This window comes from Cupressus sempervirens, chromosome 7, assembly GCF_028749045.1.
Source record: "Cupressus sempervirens isolate cs-2001-9-10 chromosome 7, ASM2874904v1, whole genome shotgun sequence".
Taxonomy (NCBI): domain Eukaryota; kingdom Viridiplantae; phylum Streptophyta; class Pinopsida; order Cupressales; family Cupressaceae; genus Cupressus; species Cupressus sempervirens.
The window spans coordinates 608947101-608969578 of record NC_143124.1 but is presented as its reverse complement, the minus strand read 5'-3'; positions in this window follow the sequence as shown (position 1 = coordinate 608969578).

The window sequence follows — 22478 nt, the reverse complement described above, 5'->3', positions numbered from 1 at the left end:
AAAAACTCTTCCATCCAATGTACAGACAAGAAGCAGTAATGCCAATGGAATACACAATACCTAGCTTGAGAATAGCAGTTGAACACAAGTTGGGGGATGTAGAGAGTCTAAAGGAGAGACTTAATACCTTGATAAAGTTGGATGAAAAGACACTAGCTCAATGGAAGATTGAAGTAGCACAAAGGAGACAAAAGTTCTGGCATGATAAGCATTTCAAGAGGATGAATCTTAGCCTAGGCCAGTTGGTACTCAAGTATAATGACAAGAATGAGATAAAGCTCAGTAAGCTCAAAGTTTGATGGATGGGGCCATATAGGGTAGTGGAAATAAAAGACAATGGAGCCATAAAATTATCAACACTAGATAATAACTTGCTAAAAGATTTAGTCAATGGTTCTAAATGGAAACTATACAAAGAGAGGAGGAGATTCTTTTGTCCACTTCTTAGATGTCAAAGGCTGTAGGGGGCCGATAAACGACACTATAAAAAAGGGGTGGAATAAAACATAAATATAAAAATCAGGAAGTGGATAGACTGTTGTTCCTTTATATCACAATGTACAAAGAGAATTCCAAGAGGAGGGAGTCAGACAAATTACTCCTAGTAGTATATAGACAAAGGGAGTAGAGGTCCAGAGATACAAAGGGGATGGGAACGTACGAACACAGAGTGCGAGAGACAATATAAAGTCAAGGGGATTCAAGTACAAACTTGAAGTTTCATGAGGAGGAAACCATATTCACGTGTACAACACACGACAAGGATACCATGTACAACCACTACAAAGATTGGTGATCGTACGAACAAGTTGCATACATACATATCATATGGTGGTGTGCAAGCACATGGAGCATATGAGACCAAGGGGAAGGTTGCGTATGGAACCAAGGGGAGGAGGCGAGTAGCGTTGAGGACGTACGAAGCTTAGGAGCCCATAGCCACTACATACGACAAAGATTTGACATTGAAAAGAAGTGGCAAGAGTAGGAGTAACTGTACCAAGACATAAACATGTGACACGTGGGGAAGAAAAATTGTTGGAATATAGAGAAAATTAAAGCCATCTGGAGATTTCGACATTACCATGGGATGGTGAGGACAAGCATTAGGAACCCTGACAAAAGGAAAATCATGAATTCTAAGAAGAAAAATTTAGTCTTGCAGGTAAAGAAGATGGCAAGCAAGAAGAATAAAGGGAAAATTGTGGAAAAAGCTAATACGACGACCACTATCACTTTTGAAAGTGTAGTGGGAAGTGAATGTTGTACTTGGTGGGAGAATACATAAGACAATCATTCTTTGAAAGAGGCACCGAGTAGGGCACATGTAGATAACATGGTTTCTATGCCAATTCTTTATTTGAAGGAGTTTGAAGATACATTGCAAACTATGGTGGTTGGCTATGATAAGGAAGCTCATGCATCAGCAATCCAATATTCATGACAAACTCTAATAGTTTCCTACTCTGCTAATGAGATAAATAAGGTTTTTGGAATTTCTAAAGAAGGACAAGAGTTGACAAAAACCTTAATGACAATGGAGGAGAAGACAAAACTGGAACAAGAAAGCATTCTTAGCAAGAAGAATTGTTGAGGTCTCAAGAAAATCTTCATAGCTAATGAGGATTGGTAATGCATTGTAGACTTAGTAAAGAGAAAATATACTGTTGGAAGCTGCACACTAGACATTGCTTTGTGGATGTAACCTGTAGTAGATGGATTGAATAGGGGAACAATGTACAACTGGGCTTAGTTTTTTTTAGAGATTACAGGAATTCATGGAGTTGAAACACAAAGCATTCTACATGCTGCATCACACTGTAGCCTTATTCCTAGAAGTTGTGCATACATAGGTGACAACTGTGCACAAAGGAACATTAGTACCATCAAGCTAGGTGGAGCCCTATAAGCCAACAATGACATATTGGGTTCACATAGACACCTTTGGAGGCAGACTAGGAGCAGGAGAGCCAAGCAGGAAAAAGCTGAGATAAATTATACAAGAAGCATCTATTGAGAGCTCCAATTAGGAGGAGGAAGAGAAAGAAGACAGTTCAGAGAAGGATAAGACTAGTACATATACATCCTCAAACTCCCAGGATGGAGAAATTTTCCTAAGTCATCTTAAAGGCACTCTATGAAACATTACTTTTCTGCCAGTATAGGAGGTACCATTGCCTAGGGCCATTACCAAGTATGTTGAGATTTAGAAGGACATAACAACAAAGGAGGTTAGTACAGATTGAAGAGAAGCTAGTACAAAGAACAGAGTTGGTTATACAGAACCTGAAAGCTGTACAAAAGGATGCACGGTCAGTAGTACACAATACATGGAAGGGCAAATTGGTGAAGTAGTCAGCATTGTGTGATAGCATGACTGGAACAACTAGATTGAACAACAATCACTACAGGAATACGTGGTGCAAGGGGAAGCACAAAACAACACCTTCGTTAGTGGGGGGGTGACTAGATTGTCGTTACCAGGCATAGCAAGCTTGGTTCCTACGGACCTACAATGTGGTACCAAGGTGGTAGATCCGAGGTGTCAAAAAAAGTGTTGATACAAGGTACGACTACAAACACTGTTGGGTATGGAAGTGACCCACCCTATTACTTTGGTGGTGCAACCTATAGGAGGAATGTATGCACAAAAGGAGAAACACACAATGGAAGAAACCATAAATGAGGACACACCAGATGAGGAGGTTGAAAATGAAGATACACCAGTTGGGGTGGCCATACTGGTAGAGAACATAGTACTAGAAGAAGCATATAGACTCCTTGAAGAAGTTGGCTAGAACAATTAGATTAAACAACAACCACTACATGAATACGTGGTGCAAGGGGAAGCACAAAACAACATATTCCTCAGTGGGGAGTGACCAAACTATCGTTACCAGGCATAGCAAGCTTGGTTCTTATAGACCTACAACGTGGTACCAAGGTAATATATCTTAGGTGTCAAAAAAAGTGTGGACACAAGGTACGATTGGAAACACCATTGGGTATGGAAGTGACCCATCCTGTTACTTTGGTGGTGCAACCTACAAGAGGAATGCATGCACAAAAGGAGAAACACATGGCGAAAGAAACTAGAAATGAGGACACACCAAATGAGGAGGCCGAAAATGAAGATACACTAGTTGGGGCGGCCATACTGGTAGAGGACATAGTACTAGAAGAAGCATATAGACTCCTGGAAGAAGTTGGAATGGTACCTCCACCCTCACCAACCCCCTTGGAGGTGGAAGGGGAGAACATAACAAAAAATGAGGAAGTTAGACCTCCCAAAACGATCTCATTGGAAGAGAAAGCATAACAATTTCTCCAAGAATTACAAGTTATGGAACATACTACTAAGGAGATTATAAAACAAACTAAGAGTTAGAACCTTGAGGCCATAGTTAGAGTAGTTGAATCCTTGGTCACATTCATGAAGGACTGCCATATAGATTGGAGGTTACTTTAGCAAGCTTGGTACAACCAGGAGGACATAGCTACAGAGTGGATTAACCAATTCACCATACCTCTATAGCCAAGGAACAATCACTTCTCATTCATGCACTTGCGGAAATGGAAGTAGCCTTTAGAAGTACATACTTGACACTTCAGCAAGAAAAGGAATTGAAGAAAAATTCGTTGCAGCATAGGCAAAAAGGATGGATGCATTGTGTGTTCTGTAGGGAGTCCATGCCAAAAAAAAGACATCTAAATGAGATCTTCTACACCTCTGTGGAACCCGAAGTCCAGGGATGTCTTCACAACCTTCTTCTTGAAGTCTAATTTCCTTTTTTGTTTTGTTCGGTAGTCGTTTGTAAGGCTCTTTAAAAAAAATTGCGAGGAAGGGGGGTGGGGGATAATAAATGTAGTGCATAATAAAATAATGTTGTTTTTAGAGCTAGTTAAGCCTTGTTGGGTTGGGGTAGTTAGGAAGCGAGGGGATGAGTTCGTTGGTTTTCCCAACCAACCAACCATTATATAAGAACTTGGAATATGAATGATGTACTCATGTTATTGGCACTAAAGAAAATAATAACATTTCCTTGTCATTTTGGTATTCTGGTACTAGTAATGAATGTCATGTTGGTACAATTGAATCCATGCTATATTGTTCTGTATATTGTGCATTGATAACTATTCTACATTGGACCTCCTTTGAGTAGATTATATCTGCATACTAATAGTTTAATTTAAATGAGTTGTTTATTTCCTCATGCAAAGCATAATATCTCAAGTGACATAACACCTACATACTAAAGGAATAGTAATAGTTTATTAAGTAGAAGAGAACTATAATAAAATGAAAGATATAATGAGGGTCTATCCATGTCTTTGTTATGAAAGAACTAGTAAAGTTAGAATCTTAATAATTTGAGTTTGTTAATGATCCAACTATGTTGAGACACTATGATCTATTTAATCATCCTTTAGGTATTCAATTGAGTTCTGAGTAAGAACTCTGGTTTGTGGGACGTGATGATTCAAACTTTTTGTACCTCTTAAGACTTGTTAGGGGTAAACTAGTGATGATGCTGCCTTGAGATGAAGACTAATGTCATTAGGATAGGGACATCCAGTGTATCAAACCAAGAGGTCCATGCAATTGGTTTGATGGTGACATTGATTACATAGAGTATGTGTTTGTATTTTCATAACCTTGGCCAAGGTGGTAATATGCTACAGATACTATATGTTAGTCGTTAGGACTAGTAGTGCTACATCTTGTTAGGAAAGTCACCTAGTAGGCAATGATGTCTTTAACGGTTGTGGGTTCTACACCAAGTCTCGATAGCAAGAAAATGGAAACCATGTTCATGTGTTCCTAAGAGGAAGGGTTTGACTAATTACATTGGAAGTTGTGTGGGTGATAGTCATGATTGAAAGATTTGTGGTTGGGAGGTAAAAATCCACAATGATACCTTTTTGCCATGATGGATGAATTTCTAACAATGAACACTTATAGTTTAATTTATGTTTTCAAGTAAATTAAAAATAGGTTTTGAAGGGACTAGAAACCCTTTACAACTTTAGAGCATAAAGATATTAAACAAAAGCCCCAAAATAAAATGTTGACACCAAGTCACAGTCCAAGACAAACCAGAGGAATAGTGCAAATGACAACACTATTCAAGGCCAAAAGAAAATAACAGAATAGAAAAATAAACAAAGAACTTAAACTAACCAATGGGTGAAAACTAGGAACCCACAACCTGCATGAAACAAGGAAAAACTAGGATTTTCCGTTGCCCCCATTTTTCTGGGAGTGTAGTGTCATGTCAAAATTAGGAGGAGACTTCTTATGGCATTTTCCAATAATTGGGATACACCCCTCCTTTACCATAGAAGCCTTATCTTAGTAATCTTGAGAAACCAAAGCCCGAGGCACCATGATAGAAACAAGCTGAGAACTAGCCACAACAAAACCAACAATAGAGTTGTGGACATAACTAGCAACTAGGCTGCCCATAGAAGGAACAACATAGTCATTGAGTTGGACAAAACCGATGACAATAGTAACAAAATCATGCTTGACAGTGCCAATAATAGCATATTTCCTAGCACAACTAGCGCCCACCTCCTCTAGTAAAGGAGAGGCAATATTTATTCTTGCTAGTTTTCTTAGTTTATTTATGTTAAAGCAATATTTTTTTCTTAAATGATTTGTTTCATGGAATGTAATCTAGAAGCTTGATTTTTAGCTTCATGTAAAAAGTAGTATAACTATAATGGAATGTTAACTATAGTTCTTTTCATGCTTCCAGGTAATTGAAATTTAGTTGTCTTCAATTTCTTTGTTTGGTAATAAAAGGTGTATATTATATAATATTATTTTTAATTGTGTTATAAAGGTTTGGTTGTTGATCAAGTTCTACAACAAACTTGGACAATCATTCCCTTTATTTTTAGTAAACCAAGAAACATTGATGATTTGTAGGGTGTGGATCAGCCACATACCTTGAAAGAGAGTTCAAGAGCCTATTAGAGTGCAAGTATGGATGGTTTGCGCTATATATGATCTTTCTAGAGTGACACCTTAAGAGATTGTGAGACTTTAGCACATTATATTCGTCGCATTCATAGGAAAAGGTGTAGATGAACATCTTCAGACAAGGTAGACTTTGAGAATCCAATAAAAAATTCTAAGATAGCCAAGACTAAGGAACCTTAAGTTGAACGCATGGGCTCTAACATGCCCTTAGATTGTAGAATACCTACCTCAAAATGTTGTCTTATACCTTATGATTTTGACGATTGTGATGAACCTATCATCGACTATAGTGACTCATGAAATGAACGCTTATGAAAAATATTGTAATCATTGAAATAAAAATCGATCTGATCAACATATATGGAGATCAATAAAGAAATTTTGTTGTTACTATTAATATGATTTCTTTTCCTTTTTTTTCTTAGCTTATAAATAAAGAAAATAATCATTTAATAATTAGCAGTAATAATTTTTATTCTTGTTATAATCCTGTGATTAGAATTCAAAAACGATGGAAAAATCAATGAACGTTCATGAGGAAAATGAAGATGTTAATAATAATGTAGAAGAGTTAGATCATCTTTTCAAGATAATTGTCAGCACCAAAAAAGGAATCCTAAACTAGGAAAGAAAGGTAGATGTTTTTGTCAATCAAGATTGTGCCTATACTTGAATGTGAAATTTAGCTATCTTGCTGAAACATGGAAAGACTCTCAAGTATGTGGATTTACCTATGGAGAAAGTTTATCTTCGACATTGAAAGGTTGGTTCCTTATCAATATCACCCAAACTAATTGATCATAAGAAAAAAAGGTTAATAGGGCTTGCTTGCATGAAATTGATAATGAAACTTGTGATACTTCAATGGTAATACGTGATTTGCAACAAAATAAACCTCACCAAAATCTTCTAAAGACACTAAATACTCACAATCCTGGACATATATTTATACAAAAATAATTCAAATGAAGGGTACCAATACTTTCATGTCTTGAAAGAAAAAAAGACTGTTTTCTCAAAATTTAACCTAAAAATGGAGGACACAATCAAAAGCCTACATAAACATGCATCAAACCCTACATTTAAAAATAAGAGTTTGCTTAAATGAAGGTGTAAACACAACACTTAACATATTGCTTAGTACACAATAAATGAGAAGAATTCTTGGATCTCTATAAATCCCATGATGGAAACTTTGCTACAATGCTCAAAACAATGAGCCAAAATTTTCCAGATGCAAAAAAATTGCTAAACGAATCAACACCTAATCATTACAAAAGTCTGGAATTAATAGGAAAGTCAAGCAAAAAGAAAATTACGTTTGAACTACACTCTCCAAGAATGATAAAGATAGAAACCCCAAGTAGGTAAGAAAAAATTGTGCATAAAAGGCATCAAAACTGAAAATATTTGTATCAAAATCATGTCAAAACCCCTAGCATACATGTACATATGAAATGAAGTACTAACCAAAACTCGAATTGCTTCAAACTCTAAAAAATAGGGCCCTTGTCTACCCATCATTGTATGAAGAAACACAAGTCTCTCCTCCAGGTATAGATAGAACTCAAAATCACAAGGGGATGCCCTCTACCCATGTAAAAAAACTCTAAGTAGCACTTTTGCGTATAAAATAATTAATGGCTAATTGCCTCATAATTTCAATAACCATTATTATTATTTACAATTTAGAATCACACAAATATATTCATTTGATTATATATTTTTATTTAATTATTGCCTTTAATGTCTAATTAATATTTAATTATTAATAAGATTACTATTTAATAAATATTAATTATTCAATTACAAATATTGAAATAATAATTAGTTAAAATAATAAAATATAGATATTTTACATCAAATTTATATTTAATAAATAACAAGTCTTAACTAATTATTAAATATAAAATATGTTAAGGGATATGAGATCTTATGGTAGACTGATCCAATTTTATTCTCTGATATATTTTACTTCAATATATACAAGATAGTGTTAATGTCTCTTTTCTATCTTATATAAGGACTGAAAGTGACTTTTATCTCTGTGATATACTTTCAGGTTATGATTGCTTCTTCACAATACTTATACTATGATCAAAGTATAAAATGATCATAATATCTGCATACGATCTTGCTTGAATGATTTTTTATGAATCACTGATAACAATGGACTTGAATATGACCAATTTGATCACAGATGCAAGAGATAGTAATATGTATTTTATTTGATATGTTTTCTCAAGCAACTTGATTGATATAATACTAAGTTATGAGTCATATCAACACAGAGACATGACTCTAATAGGCATGTGCCACATAGGGTCATGTCCCTATGTGGACATGACTATCCATAACAAGATTGGTTTATTATCATTAATGCTTGATAAACTCAAGGCGACACTCCATATGAGATACATCCTTTACTTAGGCACAATACATATCACGCAAGCCTGATCATCAACCTTGAACATTCACTGCTATACGGTGATGTTAATCTATCCAAACGGTAGTGGATATCATCATTGATATGATCATGTACATTATGGAAGTTTCTGTTCTGATCGAACACATCAGTAATTACACACACACACACACACACACATAGATACATATATACACATAGATACTCAGATACATTAATACATATATACAAGCATATATATATATATATATATATATACTTTAAAATGCTTTATTCATGCATTCAAAATTGTTAAAAGGGTGAGTCAAGACTTATTGACTTGTATTTTTATGAGATTTTAATTATTAAATACCTATAGTTGGTTACGATGAGATGAGAGTTTTTATATTAATACATATTTTGTTGAAATTTAGTCTCAATTGGATCTGATCAATAAACATCAATATATACACACACACACGTATTTAGTATATACACACACACGTATGTATATGTACGCACATATAATAATTATAATGTTTATTGATTAGGTTCAATTGAAACTAAATTTCAACAAAATATGTATTAATATAAAAACTCTCATCTCATCATAACCAACTATAGATATTTAATAATTGAAATCTCACAAAAATACAAGTGAATAAGTCTTTATGAATAAAGCATTTTAGTGACATCCACGGCTTATGAGACCACATGCCGAAAAAATCTTAAAATAACTCCATATTCCATGACTTTTGATAATCAAACTAACACCGTCATCTTATCATCTTTTAAATATAAACTACATGCTTATGCTTGCCTCCCAAAAAATCCCTAGTAGGTCTGGATGTTATCACTTCTCATTTTACTCATATGATACTTCAGATTCTTCTCTTTGCCACCCCTAGGGTTTGTGGAAACTTAGTGATGGGAACTTGGAAATTTCTTCTTTGAGACTTCTTCTTTTAAAATTCTCCACTTTGATGTGTTATGGATTTGGCATGGCTCTTGAGTTCTATCCTCTTCGATATAAGTTTCAATTTTGAATTTTTTTTCTCTACACTATATTTTGATCCACTATTGATAATCGTGGAAAAGACTCAGAAAAATGTGCATTTCTCTCTTGAATGTCATTTATTATTTTCAACATATCAATCTGCAATTATGCATTCTTTTCAGGATTGCTTTCTTTCTCTTTTAACTATAAGCCATAACCTTGAGGATTTGATGTATAAAAAAGGGCTTTTGTGCTCCATTGAAAAATTATTGTGAAATTTGCTGCTACTCCATAGACCCAGGCTCTGATGAAAAAACAAAAAAGAATACTGTGGCTTTCTGCAATTTATGCATTTCCTTGAAATTATTGAATTTTATGCTCTGTGTTCATTTTCCTTTGTTCTTCACAAAAGAAAACAAAGCATGCTTGCTGTAGCCATAAATGTCACGTGTTTGTTAAAAATATAAATTCCATTTTGATCAAGAACAAAAACAAACACAACCTTCTCTATTTACTTCCAGAAAACAAAAAGTATGAGTTGATTTTATGCAAACTTCATATCAACTGTGCATAGCATTCAAGATCCTTGAGGGTTTTATACGTTCTTACATTTGCGGGTTGTTACATTAATGCTCAATTTTGAGTTATATTTACCTTCTTGAAAGAAGGATTCTGTCATGATATTGGCTGCTTTGGGTTTTATCAATGTGCTCAAGTATTTGAATGACAGAAACAATTCAATCCTTTTTCTTGACACATATCATCGTTTCCTAAATCTAATGCATTACTGTGACCCTATTCTTCCAACATATATGAAGATGCTACCTTGAATGCCACAATGGTTCTTGATGATAGTTCTCTTGATTTGATTGCATTGGTTGTTTTCTTCATCATTACTGCACCATATAATCTTCATATCCTTCTGTATGATAAGGCTTCTTCTTTTTCTTGACAATTGCATAGTGATCAAATATTTCTGTTGTATTGGCACCGATTTTGATCACTGTAATCACTATCATTTATCTTACCACATATCTGCAACTCTCACTGTATTGCAATTATTCAAAGTTTGAATGTTTGAATATATATATATATATATATATATGAATGCCTCTGTTTACTACTCCTAATGTATGGCTTTGCAACTTGATTTTATGCTGCTAGCTTCCTAAGAGTTTTCTAAATTTTTATTATGCTAGTTCTGAAAATGGTTTATGAGATTCAAACCTTACTTCCTATAGCAACATAGTTGGACAATTTGGATTTTCTGAAGCAATATGGTGTTACTTCTACCTGTTGCTAATTACCTGAATTCTGAAATTGTTCTAATTTTTTGGTATATCATGTCTCTTTGTAGGTGTTGAATAATATGATGTTTTTGACATTTTGAATATTGATGCTGAACTGTAATTTATACCTGTTCTATTTTTTATGTAGGTAGTGGGCCAACATCTCTTGTGGGTTTTGCAATATGGCTTAATCACCTCCTATGTCTTTTATAAGTCTAGTGGTTGTATCAAAAATTAATAGGTTGATCTTTTGATGCAACGACATCCGTAGCAAATAACAAGTGGTTTTAGAGCTTGGTCACATGTTTGAATCCATCTAGGTCACAACGAGTGTTGCTGGGAGGGGGATTGTTGGTAGTGGGCCAACATTCCTCATGGGTTTCATAACATGGCTTAACCACTTTGTGTCTTCTATAAGTCTAGTGATTGTATCAGACATTAACATGACAGTCTTTTGGTGCAATGACGACCCTGGTGGCTAATAGTTTAACCTTATCAGTAGATACCCCCTTTTCATTGTTCAATGTTTCAAAATGATCATTGAACCTCTTATATACCAACTTTGGACTCTTTTGTAGATGCATCTCCTCCTTCGACCAATTTCCTGAAGCTTGCTTCCTTTATTATTTCTTGGTTTCCCTAAGCTTGCTTCCTTTATCCCAATACAAAATTTAACTCCTTTTTAAAAACTTATGCCAAAAAACTTCAAAAAATAAAAATGATTACACAAAACGTTCTCCCAGTTGGTCAAGAAATATTTGGAGGTTCTTCATCATGACCATCATTGTGGTATCCCAATTTGTCTTTAATATCTTCAGGGTTTGCTTCTCCACTTTCACTTTGGCTACAAGATCAATCATATGGTTTGTGTAATCACCTAGAAATAATCATTTAGACTATTAGCCCCCTTCTCAACATTTTGGCTAAATTATTTAATTATTTACCTAGGCCAAATTTCTAAAAACTAATTTATTTGATTTTAACCTATAGTTTGACTGTAATATCCTAAGTTCATATTTGATTAAAATAACATGTCCCCTTTTAATTAAATACGAGATCCCATTCTTCTAACCCACTCAATGTGCACACATAAAGTCTTTTTCCCTATTTACAAATTAAAAGAAAGGCTTTGTCTCACATGAAAAGTCAATTCCCTCTCTGTGGTTGGCATGATCTCTTACATGGATCATGCTAAAAGTCAACCCTTACCCTTGATCCCTCATTTCTTGATCTTGATCTCAACCGTCCATACACCTTTAAAAGAGAGAGCTCTCTCCCTTTCTAAGGATCTCATTTTTGAGCTAATGTTATGCTATAGGTTTAATTACAATTTCTTGAGCATTTATGGAGAATTCTTGCTTCTTGTCTCATTCTTTTTATTCCCATACTAGCTTAGATTCATTTGCAAGTAGCTTAGTTTTTCTTTGTAATAGCATAGATCACATAGCTTAATTAAAATGGTTGTAACACTTTTATATTCTTAGCTTAGTTGAATTCTTGCATTCCATTATAGCATAATTCATCTTTGCATTGCATACTCAAGAGTTCTTTAACACTAACATTCTTCCTCTTGTCTAAAGAATCTCTCATTTTACGGTTTACTAGCAAGGGTTGCATCTCTAAGGCTCAACTGAGAGCTCTTTCTATGCTAATACACATACCTTCCACTCCATGACTAGCGACCTCTAAACTGAAATTCAAGCTTTCCAACTCATGGAATACCTTGGATAGCATGCTTTAGAGAAGTGCACTTTCTTAGTGCACAATCTACAATTGATAATCTTGGTGCAACAACTAAGTCTTTGTCCTTCTTAATGTGATGTTGCATGACCTCAAGATAAAGTAGAAATAGATCTTGGATCTTATATATTTCTGCTCTTGTTTTGGCTTCTTCATGTAGTAATCCATCCTGAATTCTAGTAAAGAATTTCTCCTTTGAATAATGAACCATATAAGATCTTGGATCAACATTCAGTGCATTTGCACTTGATTTCATATCCTCACCTACTTTGTGCAGTTTATCTTTGATGTCCTGGCATGGGTGAGTTAGGGAATATCACAAAGTTTCTTGAATAATGTAAGAACATTTTGAACAATGGTGTCCAATTCTATGACCAAAGTGGAAAGTTCCACTTTCTGTATTGCAATGGTTTGTGCATCTTTTTCTAATGCTTTATTTTCAAATTTCTTTTTTGATCTTTCCATTAGTTTTTCATGTGCATCCACATCAAGCTTATTTACTTTATCAAAAAGTTGTATTAATTGCTCCAAGATAGGAGTCTTCTCATCAAGTGTAACATCTGTAACATCTAGCAAGATATCTTTAATATAAAATAAAACTTGATTCTTCTTGTACTCTTTCCTTAACTGATCTTCCTTTGCCTTTCTACTGCATAACTCACCATATTCAACTAGAGCATCAGGATCTAATGTGTTTGGGTTCGAATTTGGTAGAACAATTTCCTCATCAAGAGTAACTGGATTGGAATTGATTATTGTTGTCTTCGTCTTCTTCAACTTCTTACCTTTAGAACTAACTGTGATGGTACTTAGTGCAAGCTTGCATTGCATTGAAGCTTTTTGCTCCTGATTTGTTTGTTTATGTATATCATCTTTCTTCTTCTCATCTTTGTTTTCACCTTGAACAATAGTAGTATGCAATACTATTTCTAATTGTTACACTTGAGGGATCAATTGTCTCTATGATTCTTTTATGAGTTTCTATTGTCCTAAGGGATCAATGGTCTCTATGACTCTTTTATGTTTGTATAAATTTTCTGATATTGTCCAGTGCTTTTGAAAAGGAGTTCAAATAGGTGGTAAAGTCATAAATGAATATTTTCATGCAACCATGAGAGATGTCCATAAAAATACTATTCACCACACTTTGAAAGGTTGTTGGTGCATTAAATAGGCCAAACTAAAAGATAATATATGTATAGGTTCCTCATGAACATGTGAGTATGGTCATCTCTTGAACCTCTACTACAACATTAATTTGATAATGCCCAATAAAACCATTAATAAATGAAAAATATTCATTCTCAACCAGAAAATCTAAAATTGGTCTGAAGGATAATGGAAAATGTTCCTTATTAGTTTCATAATTCAATTCTTTGTAGTTTACACAAACTCTCCATTTCATTCGCTTTTAGGAATAATAAACAAGGCAATACCCACTCACTATCAGAGATTGGATAGATGAAACCTATATCAATTTTTTTTTCACAATTGTGCCTTGACTATCTCCCTTATTATAGGGCTAACTCTCCTTTGGGGTTGTCTAAGTGGTCTATTTTCTTCCTTGATGGAGATCCTATGTGTGTATATTTTTATATCTAAAACTTTCATAGTAGTATAGTCCAAGAAAATGCATGTTTATGTAACTACAATAACTCAATTAAGGATTGGTGTTGATTTAAGGTAAGATTTCTATTGATGTTAAAATTCTCTCTTCGTAAGATATCCATCTCCTTTGTTGATTCATTCATCGATGTATCATTAAAACTTGAAATCTTGATTTCATGAGCCAACAATGTATACAATAAGTAGGATGTTGTGGGATATGTAGATGTAGAAAATTTTGGTAAAAGTGTATGCAGTGGACATGATGAACATGACAAACAATTGATTATCATCTCTTCTATTTCATATTTACCTTGTAGGACTTGAGACAACACTTGATCATCACCTTGGAGTTGCATAAAGGACTTATATCAACCATCAAAATATTTTCCAAAGAATTACACTCTTATTTTTATTTTTCACCTAGGTTTTTCTAAAGAGACTTACTTGATTCCTTGTGTGGTTGGGTTGGATGATATAAAATAAGCTTCTTAATGCTATCTCCATTGAAGATAATCCTATATTCTAATCTACACCTTATGTATTCATCTATTTTGGATAATCAAGGTCACCCTACAATGATATGTTATACCTCAAAAAATGCTTGCATAATTTATATAAAAGAATGCATGTAAAAGACTCAATGTTAAGAGGATACCAATTCTTGTTTGCAGGGATTCCTAAAAGCACAAAACCAAACAAATAAGTGTGCTTGTATTTCTTTCATTTTGTGTGTAGCAATATACTAGTTGTTAATTTTTTTGTAGGTACATAAAACTTGCAAGTAGGGTCTTTTGGTCATAGGAAAGTATGCTCTTCATCCTCGAGGTGAATCAAAAATCTTGACCCACCCTTAGATTTCAAAAATAAGTGGCATAATTGAACTTCTTGGTTTGTTTGGGGGAAACAATTGGAATAGGAGAGTATGCTCTTCACTCTTGCAGTGAATCAAGAATCTTGACCTCAAAAAGTGGATCCATTTTGTGTAGTTTAGAATCTTTTAGTGAGCCTGCTCTTGAACGATCAAGAGGAATGATCTAAGTGGGGACAAGCCAACCCAACTATTCTGATCCACTATAAACTCAAGGCTATCAAGGACATAAAACCTTAGTAGACATAGTGCTTGTCTTTGCTTAGTGTGTGAGTACTTGTGGGATTGGGACCATGAGAAAAATTCTAGGCAAGATTGCTTAAGGTACCCTTGTGGCCATGAGGTCCATTACTTGCCACAAGGTAAGGTGTCTTGTATTGGGAGCAAGGGGGCTGCTATGAACAAAAACCCTTTCTAAACACCATAGGATAGAAGCTACCTTATTTTTCCACTCAACATCTTGGTGCAAGGACCAATCCTAGTGGACAACCCATATCACCCCAAGACTTTACACTCACCATTTATGTCCCCTTGGTTGTGCCAATGACATCTCCATGACACAGCCAATATCTCTCGTGGGAAACTTCTTGATGTGAGGTGAAGGGGCATCAAGAGTTGGCCAAGTTATTATGAATCATGAATTTAGGTAGTATTGCTTGGCATGTGTCTTCGAATGTGAAAAGACATGTGTAAACGTTCTTTAACATCAAACATCTTGTTAACATTCGTAGGATATTTTCTTTTTGATATCCCAATTTCTTGTGTTGGCAATGTTGCTTTGTCCCTTGTCCAACTATTTGAAGCATGTGCATTTCCCTTACTATTTTCAAACCATGATGTTTTCTACTACAAACTGAAGTCCTATACTATCAGCACCGCATTTTGGTCTGAGACATTCAAGAAACCAAACTAAAACATAGGTTTTTCAAGCTTCAAGTTGCACTTTTCATAGTTCACTGGCCCTTTATCACATGACCTTCTAAGAAATATTGTGCAATATTTCACACCTGCTATATTATTGCATGCCTTTTGTAAACTCTATCACATGCTCTTTGTCAAGTCTATCATATAGCTTAAGGAAAACTATCGCATGAGTGAAAAGTATTGCCCAACTATAGAAAAGTCTATCATAGGATAAAAATTGCTGATCTTGTATCATTTGGTCTTTTAAGAAGTATTGCTCAATCTCCATTGCTTCCAAAACTGAGTCAAAATTGTATCATAGCTGATTTAGGGGTGTAGTCACTTCATCACACCCAAACTTAGTCTAAAATATTCATGTTAGGTACTGTTCTAAGTTGAAAAGATGGGTCTAGTTTGTCATATGTAAGCTAAAAATATCACTAATGGTCACTTGTCAAAATCTAGTTACCTCACTATTGTAGCTACTCGCTATCAAGATTCTTGCTCATCCTCTTGGATCAAGTCATTAGTGTTGTAAGTTCTTGAGAACTCTAGACAAGCCACTCACTTATTTTATCTTTGACAAGTGATCATTCTTGACCATACAAGCTCCAAATCTAAAAATCTTTACCACATCACATTAGACAAAGACAAATCTTTACATGTCCATTGCAACTAGGTTCCAAGTTGGTCAAGGAAGTCATCCTTCATTCACCTTTGAACAGTTGGTAACTCCAACTAGGCGTCCTCGTGGAAAACCTTACAAGGAGGAACCTACCTCTGATAAGATGGAAGAGGATAAAACTTGGCATAATCTACTCTATAGTCTTGAGAACCCTTTTGATACATACTATGATACTCTTAGGGCTGAAGACAATGTATCACTCACCATGCATCTTGAAGAGAGAAAATATTTCCTAGAAGAACAAGCACACCTAGAAAAAGAAAGACTACAAGAGGCCATACACATGACCACTAGAGAAAGATCTTATCATCAAGCTGAAACTAATGCTCATGCACATAACACTGAAAAAATACATGGTTACTATAATAATCCTTTCGATAGAGACACTATTGGTGGCAGTGGTAGAAACAACAGATCTCCTAAAACTCCTAGAATATGCATGGAGGTGTGTCAATCACCACGTAGACACTTACAATAACATCATGAAAGTGAGGTCAATGATGAGGTCACTAGAAAATATCTTATGTGATTTCAGCAAGATGAGGTTGCTCAAAGGCTAATGCTAAAATCCTTAATGGTGACCAATATTTCAAATACATGACAGCTAGGGGATGGAAACTCCCCCATGACTTTGATGTGCAAAGAACCATTGACAAATGAGAACCTACCGAAGCTGAAATCTCAAGGGAAGAAATGTGAGAACTTAAAAATCAACTCGCTCAACTATGAGTTTCTAAAGAACAACCTAAGATTTCTTTTTTTAGAATCTATATGTGCTTTTCCATTCAATAGAAGTCTTTACATGGTCCCATTTCCTAGAGATATAGGGGTTCCTAAATATGATAAATATGATGGAAATGATGATCCTCATGATCATGTAAGGAACTTCTATGCTCTTAGCATTAATTTTATGCATAAAGATACCTATCTTATGAGGTTGTTTCCTAGGACCTTGAGGGGGCCAAGCTATGGAATGGTTCACAAAGTGCTCACCTCACCTCAAGTCATTAGATGAACTTGCACAATGGTTCATTCAACAATATTCATATAACATTCAACATCCTATCACTATGCTAGACTTGTGCAATATGAAGCAAAAACAAGGTGAGCCTTTTGCTACGTACCTCCAATGTTGGAGATCTTTACACTCTAGGTACCCTCAACAGATGCCTAAGACCAAGAAAATTAACATTTTTTTCAACACACTTGTACCTAAACTATAATATTACCTTAGGAAACAATTGTTCACATCCTTCAATGACACAATCAAAAGTGCTTACTGTATTGAGGATGTTGTTGTTAAAAAAAGTTGACATTGTGCTAAACAAAGACAAAAATGGCAATGGGAATGTCAAAGACAAAAATAACCTTGGAACAAAAACAAATATGTTGTGAATAATGGAGTAGTGGATGTTCCTAAGACCAAGGAATCAACCTTCAACCTCTCTAATTCCATCTATGCTGCCAAACAAAATGAGACTTCAAAGTCTCGAACCTTTGACAAAACCAAGAAGTACTCTAAACCAAAGCATGTATATACACCAATGGTGGAATCCTACGAGGTGATCCTACAAACTTTTCTCGCAAATAAGCTTGTTATGCTTCCAGACAACTCTCGACCCTATGACCCACCCATCAAGCCTACTTGGTCGAGGGATGATCAATTTTGAAACTACCATAGGAGTAAGGGACATAACACCAAAAGTTGTTTCAAGCCTAAGGATGTTATTCAAGGCCTCATCAATGGAGGGCAAGGTTGTTACAGATGACCTAGTTAAAAATTATGATCATAAAGCCTTTAAACAACCATTTTGTGAATACAAAAAAGGGGAATCATCCCATGCTAACAAGAAAAACCATGATGCCAAAATCAACTACACTTACACTGATGCAGATAGTGTCATTAACATGTTAGAGCCTGTTGAATATATTTGCATGATGGGTCCAAAATTTTAAAGGAGCCAAACTATGATACACATGATGAGAATCCTAAGGTAGTCTTGAAAACATGCAATGCTCAACAAACCTATAGAGACACTAGGCCTAAGGTAATTCTTGGGGTGGTAGAACCTTCCTCTTCACATGGTAAGACACTCAATGTTGTCACTAGGGGGCAATCCAAGATTTTCCTCAAAGTCACAAATGACCCTAAGAATGGCTCATCATCCAAACAAGCAACTACTCCAACTATATCTAGTTATGATCTTGTTAGTCAGTTGCAATGAACCCCTATGCAAAATTTCTATCTTTGAGTTGTTAGAATTGTCTCCTTTGCACAAGGAGATTCTTGCAAAAGATTTACGCACAACCAATGTTCCCACAAATACTAACGATGTGCGATTCCAAGCTATGGTCAATAATATTTCCTCCCTTCACTATCTCACATTCTCTAAAGAAGATACCAAGTCACTTAGTCATCCCCACAACCTAGATCTCTAGATCAAAGTCCAAATATTTTGTACTCGCATCCGCCAAGTCCTGATAGACAATGGTGTTGGGTTAAATGTTATCTCCTTCAACATCATCTAGTAGTTAGGCATGTCTAAATTTTCTATTGATCCTAGATGAAAAATCACCATCAAAGCATATGATGAGGTTGAATGACCCTCTAAAGGCCTAATTGTGGAGCCTATTTGTGTGGGTCCTGTGGAAAAAGATGTGGTCTTTCAAGTCTTAGAAATCCCTCTAGCATATAATCTAATGCTCAAAAAACCATGGATCCATGACATGCAAGTTGTGCCATCAATGTATAAAATTCTCATTCAATGGTACCAAGATCATTATTCCAGGGGACAATTTAATGTCCATCAACATTCTCACCACTGTTGAAACACTAGTCCCCCATAATAACTCTTCTTATGAGCTCAAACCATCCATCAAGGCATGTGAAAAGAAATTGAAAATGATGAGCATTGGTATGGGAGAATACATTCTAGATTCTATTGCTACTTTTTTAGTTTCTCCGAGATCTTATGGGAAACCTTTTGAGAAATTGAAGGCCTTGGCTTCTGCTATGACCATCTACGAGACCTTTATTCAGTCCTCCATTCCTCTAGAAGTAGAAAAGGAAGACCAAGCCATAACAGATTGGGTTTATAGGGAAGAAGAAGTTGAGGAGGTTACAATTACTACTCCCATTTCTCCCAAGCACTCTGGAAAAGGCTACACATTCTTGAAAAATATGGGTTATCATGGCCAAGGTTCCCTAAATGGTGATCAAAAATATCTTATAGAACCCTTAAGTCATACTGAGGGACACAAAAAAAAAGGATATTGCTAGACTAGGCTGTTAGTTAGAGTCTAAATTAGTGAAGTTTGACATAAGAGCCCCTGTGATTAGAAAATCAGAGGAGGATGATCCACCCATTGCTATCTCCGCTACACAAAAAGAGGATTTCATGCCTCCTACTTCCCTCTTTTGGGGAGAAGATCTTATGGTCACCCATAATGATGCTGAAGCTCCCACCTCTAGATATCATGAATCTGATAAATATGATAATGAAGATCCTAATTGAGGAAGAATACGAGAAAACATTGCTCGACTACTAGCTTGAAATTAGAGCACTAATTTTGATGAATATGAATGGGAATCTCTCTTAGACACATCTTGTGAGTTAGGAATGGATGTTATAAATGCCTATGCCACCCAACCAAATGTATTTGATGAGTATAGTCTAGGGTCAGATGAGTTTGGAAGTGGATCACGTTGATCCCTCTAGGTCTATTCTTAATTTGGATTCCTTTGGAGATTTTCCTATAGGCTCAACTTCTCGTGTCACTAGAGATAATTCCTTCTACATCAAAAATCTTGAAGCTTCTACTTCCCTCTCCCTAATACACCCTGATCTCATAGATTGGTTTGTTCAACATCAAAGACCAGAGCTACCATCTTTTCAGAACAACTATGAGATCACTTTATACCTAAATGCCATTGAATGTGTGGTGTCTTCCACTAGTAAACCAATGATTAACATGACGATGATATACATCAAGTAACTCAGTCACAAAATAAAGAAAAAAAATGAAAAACAAGTGCCTAGATGGCAAAAACCACTTCGTGGCAGTGTTTGAACCTCAAAAAAAGTAAAAATAAAGACATATCCAAGGGTGAAAACCTCCTTGAGGCCCCCTAGGATGAGGTTCTTTGTAGTCAACCGAGATATTTTCAAGATAGATCTTTAGTTCTCATTGAACCTATACATCTTATCAATCTTGGTACAAAAGAGTCCCCTAAGATCATCCATGTTGCTCAATCATTATCAGTTGAGGAAAAAGATAAATTCACAAAGTTCTTTAAAGAAAACAAGATAAAACTTGCATGGACATATTCAAATATATCAGGCTTAGACAAAGATCTTATCATGCATCACCTATCCATTTCTCTTGATGTCAAACCCGTCAATAAAAAAATTGAGAAAGATGCAACTTCGTATGACATTGCTAGTAAAAGTTGAGCTTAGAAAACTGTTATGTGCAAATCTCATCTAAGCTATTGACTATGTCGAGTGGATCTCAAATATTGTATCTATCACAAAACATGATGAGTCCATTCTTGTATGCACAAATTTCAAATATTTGAAGAAAGCATGCCCTGAGGATGATTTTCCACTTCCTAACATAGACATGATAATGGACATGACAACGGGTTATGAAATATACTCTTTAATGGATGGCTTTTCTAGATACAATAAAATTAAAGTTTCCCCTAAAGATCAAGAGAAAACAACTTTTACATGTGCATGGGGTACCTTCTGTTGGAATATCATGCCATTCAGGTTAAAGAATGTAGGAGATACTTACCAAAGAACTATGACTACTATCTTCCATGACATGATGAATAAGAATATGGAAGATTATGTTGATGGCAGATTACCTAAATCCCAAAAAAGAGAAATACACCTTGATGACTTGAGTTTGATATTGGATGACATGGAATAGTTTCAACTTAGGTTAAATCCTAAGAAGTGTTTTTTTGACATCACATCAAGAAAGTTGCTAGGCTACATCATAACTGCAAAAGGCATAGAAGTTGATCCAAAATAGGTGCAAAACATTATGGAAATGCCTACTCCTAAGAAAATTAGTCAACTAAGAAGTCTTCAAGGACATCTTCAATCTATTAGGAGATTTATATCATAGGTAGTTGATAACGCACAATCATTCAACAAAAACTTGCACAAAGGGTCCACATGTATTTGGAATGAGGAATGTCAGAGGAGCTTAGATCAAATAAAAGGATACTTGGCTAAACCTCCAATATTGATGCCACCTATACAAGGGAAACCTTTGATTTTATACATATCAACTACATATTCTTCCTTAGGAGCATTACCAACACAAAGTGATGAGAATGGAAAGAAACATGCTATATACTACATTAGTGACACTTTGTGGCTTATGTATTAAAATACAACAACATTGAAAAGGCTTTTCTTGAAGTGGTAATTTGCCACCCAAAAACTTAGACACTACATGCTTGCCCACACAGTGTATCTTATTGCAAAAATTGATCCTCTTAAATATCTACTAGGTAAAGCTATGCTTAGTGAACAACTTGCTAAATGGATGATGATTCTCTCGAAATGTGGAACATAAAGCCATTAATGGATAGGCTATAGCTAACCAATTTGTTGAGTTTCTATTATAAGACAATGCTCCAATGTAGATTGATTTTCCTAGTGCCTCTATCATGTATGTCACGGAAAGGACATTGAAGATGTTCTTCGATGGATCACACACCTAGAATGGAGCTGGTGCATGAATGGTTTTTGTCACACCTCATGGTTATACAATCTTGAAGTCTTACAAACTCTTGTTTCCATGTACCAAAAATATAACAGAGTATGAGGCTTTAACCAATGGGATTAAAATGGCTCTAGAATGGAGGATCATAGAACTACACATCCACGGGGACTCTTAGCTTGTCATTAATCAAGTTAATAATCACTATCAAACTAAAGATGACAAGTTCATACCTTACAAGAAACTGGTTGAT